The sequence below is a fragment of the Pinus tabuliformis genome, chromosome 9, assembly GCF_031772625.1.
Source record: "Pinus tabuliformis cultivar Carrire ecotype Pingquan chromosome 9, CPIR1, whole genome shotgun sequence".
In the NCBI taxonomy this organism is placed as follows: Eukaryota; Viridiplantae; Streptophyta; class Pinopsida; order Pinales; family Pinaceae; genus Pinus; species Pinus tabuliformis.
In genome coordinates, this window is record NC_142307.1 from 366,070,763 (window position 1) to 366,075,174 (window position 4,412).

Genomic DNA, 4,412 nt, shown 5'->3' on the forward strand with positions numbered 1-4,412 from the left:
TTACCTTCTTGAGGATCCATAGATCATATCAGTCTTAGTAAACCTTGATTATCATCAAAGAACATGATCAAGATTATAAAAGTTGAGGAAAGTCACCATTTTATTTACAATTTTGAGTTACCTAATATCGTAAAGTATAACATCAAAATTTTTATTTTATTATTCTTCAAAATCCTAATATGAATGAAAATAATATGATAATTTTTCTATTTTCCTTAACCATATTCAAATATAAAATTAATATTAATAAAAAATCACATTAAGTAAATACAAAATTTCACAAACATTATATATTATAATTTTCTAAATATTAAATTTGTTATTACAAAAATTTCTAAATACATTTAAAATATTGATATCACTATTATAAAAAAAATTGAAATTTTCACAATGATTACAATTTATATTGACCATTAGTGACCAAAGAAAGAAGAAATAAAGAAAAATAGCCATGGTAAATGATTAAAAAAAAAACATTATTTAAGAATAAATAAAGAGTTATAACCATATTTTTTTTTATACTTTATTTTTAAAAATAATAAATATTTTATTTATTATTATTTAAATTTAATATAATATTTATCTATTTTTATAATATTTATAATAAGTTAATTTTTGGAATTAATTTTAATTAAAAAATATAATAGAAAGCTTTAATTTAATATAAAATTTATTATTTTATTTTTAAATATGATACCTGATAATTTGTTGGAGTAATCTAGGTGAAACTCAAAATATAGGAACTTCCGCTATAACACCAAAAGTATATTCATAGGCTAGATATACAGGGATTTTATGATTTAGCAAGAATAGAGACTCCATCATAGGAGGAGAGCCTCCCCTTGAGACATCTCAAAAGTCAAAAATATTTTCCAATCAAATTTGAAATCCTAGGAAAAAAGATAAATCGGATTATGCCAAACATATAATAATACCCACCAAGAATTTATATTAAAATTTTTATAAAACAAAGTTATCTCGCACAGGTAATCTTCATGTATGTATGAATTAGTTTATACAAAAACGCCCCCAGCGTGATAATATGAAAGGGACCTTATTGGACTTCTTTTTCCCTAGACTCATGGACAGGTAATAACTTGGAACCCACTTAACAATTGACCAACAAACTTGTCACCACTTAACATTTTACTGATACGAAGAGCCAGCTTGAAAACCCTAGCAACGCTCCTAGGACAAACCCCCGCCCAGTTTCTCCGAATAAGTTCGCCACAAACAGCGTGTAAATCGCAAGCGAGTGGAGTCCACCTTGACATGACGTAGGCAATGGAAAAAGGCATGATACCACTTGTTTGTAGCAATTTAGGTATGTGATTCCCATACCGAGAGACTATGAGAGCCTGGTGCACAAATAGATCTGTAATGCCGTAAGACCGATGGTGAGTGGCTTTGAGAGCGAGTGGGAGGCTGAGTGGCGCGATAGAAATGCAATAAAGACGCTTGAAAGCCCTTCAGAATTCATGTAGTTTGGAGTGAGAATGATGTCCGGAGTGTAGGAGATAAGTACCCGGGAGATGACCCCACTTGATCACATGCATTTTGCACACCACTCAAACCCTAATCCCTTACCTTATTTTGAAACCCACTCTGGCCAATAAATACCGCCTTTGAGAAGCATGTGGTTTTCTTGTGCACCCACACTTTGTGTCCCTTCTCTTCCTTTTTACTCACGCTGATTTCTAGTTATTGCTGCTCTTCTTTTCTGAGGAAGATCAGAGGCCTTAGAGAAAGCTTTTTGGATCACCTTTATGCCGTGCCAGAATCGGATCAGTATGCGGTTGGATTGAACTAGGAATAGCGAGCACTGATTGAAGGCAGCAAAGATTTTGAAATTAGATGTTAAGGCCAGCGAAGTATTGAGAGATTTTGGTAATACCGAGACGCAATCCTGGCGAACCGGTGGTGGGAGGGAAATGGAGGGTTGGGGGGAATGGAACCGGGCGCCGGGTCAGGCCCCGGGTTTGGCCATGTTCCCGGTCCCGTCCATACGCTGCAAAATAGGGGCTTCCATAATTCTGAAGAGGAAAGCAGCGGCAACAGCGAATTGAAGAAACGAAAGCGCGACGGCAACAACAACGACAACAGCGATGCCGCGGGCAAAACTCACGAAGGCGATGAGATGGACGGCGAGCTGAGCCGAAGGCCTCGCGGGAGGCCGCCGGGGTCCAAGAACAAGCCGAAACCCCCCACAATTGTCCACCAGGAGAGCCCCAACGCCCTCAGAGCTCACGTTCTGGAGATCGCCAACGGCTGCGACGTTGCGGAGAGCTTGGCGAATTTCGCGCGCAGGCGGCAGCGGGGAATCTGCATTCTCAGCGGAAGCGGGACGGTGAACAACGTTACCCTGCGTCAGCCGGGCGCGGCTAACGCAGTCGCGACGTTGCACGGAAGGTTCGAAATCTTGTCACTGTGTGGGTCGTTTCTACCCACCACTGAGCCCTCCGGGGCTACGGTTCTCACTATTTATGTTGCGGTTGGACAGGGACAAGTGGTGGGAGGGAGTGTCGTGGGCGCCCTGGTGGCCTCCGGCCCTATCGTGGTCATTGCTGCCACATTCCGTAACTCCCCTTACGAGCGACTGCCCCTAGATGAGGACGAGGAACCGTTGCCTATGCCGCTCCACCCTCCCGGAGGGCCGCTTTCCCAGCCATCAACCCTAACGGCGGCGCAGCAGCAGCAGTTACCAGATCCGCCTAGCATGCCCATCTTCAACATTCCCCCAAATCTGCTCCCCAACGGTCAACTCCCTCCTGATCTCTACCCCTGGCCACAGCATACCCGTACCCAATATTAACAAAAGTAAACCTTTCTTCCCCTTTGTGCCAGGGCCACTTGCTCACTGCCCCTCCAGCAGATCACCTCATTCATAAATTTCGTACAATATCATGTGTACAAATGATACTCAGACTTGTAAAGTGTTTTATTCTGTTTAGGGCGAGTTAGATCCCATTTGTGGGATTGCTTCTGCTCATCCTCGTTCACTCAAGGAGAAGAAAAACAATGGAGCATTTCAGGTCTGCTGTAATAGACTTCTTTTGTTTCTCAAGCTAGTTTGCGTTGTATGAATTATTTCTGAAATAAGTTCTCTGATTTACTTACCCCTTCTCATTTTGGGTTGTAGTTTCCACCATGGAACCCTATCCGGAGTCTGTCATATCCTTGGCATGTTTTGATGCGTGTCCTAAAAGCCCATCCATGAGATTACAATTTACAACCAACATCTTCGCTTTCTGTAATAAAACTAGATATCATGAGAGCTCATGGTTGTTGAAACACAATCAAGAAACCAGAGCTGTCATTCTAATTAAGATGGATTTGACTACTCACTCTTTCAGATACATTCAGCTAAAATATTTCCAAGGTTTCCAGAAACCTGAACAGCAGTAAGTCAACGACATCATTCTTTTTTTTCCACCTTGCTCTGTGACCTTCGTGAATTTGGAAGGAAACCATGATATCAGAAACTTAAAATTCTGGTCCTCCATCCATATTTGATCGAACTCTCACCCGTGCCAGGAAGTATTTTTCAAAGATTTTTGGTGCATCAATACGTTTTGGCTTCCTAGATTTTGGCACCTTAATACTGGCAAAAGATTATAATAATATATCTCGTTTTTCATGAATTCCTCTTCCTAGCAGACCATGAGGAAGGGGTCCTCTTGAAAATTGTTCACTCAGCTAATTATTTTTTGGTTTCATAGTTTGTTTGATCATCAAAAGGTCTTCAGTGGCCAATTAGTTCCTGGTTTCATGGTATGTTATTTTTGCTGGGGAATACTTTGCTAAACTCAATGGCATACTTTATTCAGTAGAAATTGAGATAACTTAGGTCCTGGGGGTTAAGAAATAACCTATTGTATTATTTGAAGATCTCGATAAAAGCTGGGTCCTCTCATTATTAAGTAGGTATTATAATATCACATGCATTTATATTTTGTTTGAATAATAAAAATAAAGGACGGTTAAATAAGAAAAAATAAAAATAGAAATTTTCAATCTTCTAATTATATATGTATATAATAATATATATAATAATTTTAATATTGTAATTATATATTTATTTAGAAATCAATTTTATATTTGATTGGTTTAAACTTTTTATGATTTAGAACCACATATATGTATTTTATGATGTTGTGCTTATTGAGATAATAAACGCTCTCATATATACAATTATTTATAAGCAGGTTTCTAAACATTAAAACAATCAAAACAATTCATGTTTGTGTATGTCTCTTTGTTATATGTAATCTCCAATGTATAATAGGCTTAATAAATTTGAATATTTTGAGAACTAGAATTCACATAACTCTGCTCTTTTATATCATCTTGCTATGTGTAATCACCAATTAGTAATAGATATAATAATTTTGAGAATGGTATTTCAACATAAC

At 38.0% G+C, this 4,412-nt stretch overlaps 1 pseudogene; it reads left to right on the top strand.

Annotated features, from left to right (window-relative positions):
- The first annotated feature begins 1,469 nt into the window (after positions 1–1,469).
- LOC149148725 (AT-hook motif nuclear-localized protein 16 pseudogene) lies at positions 1,470–3,614 on the top strand (annotated as a pseudogene).
- Positions 3,615–4,412: the final 798 nt, after the last annotated feature.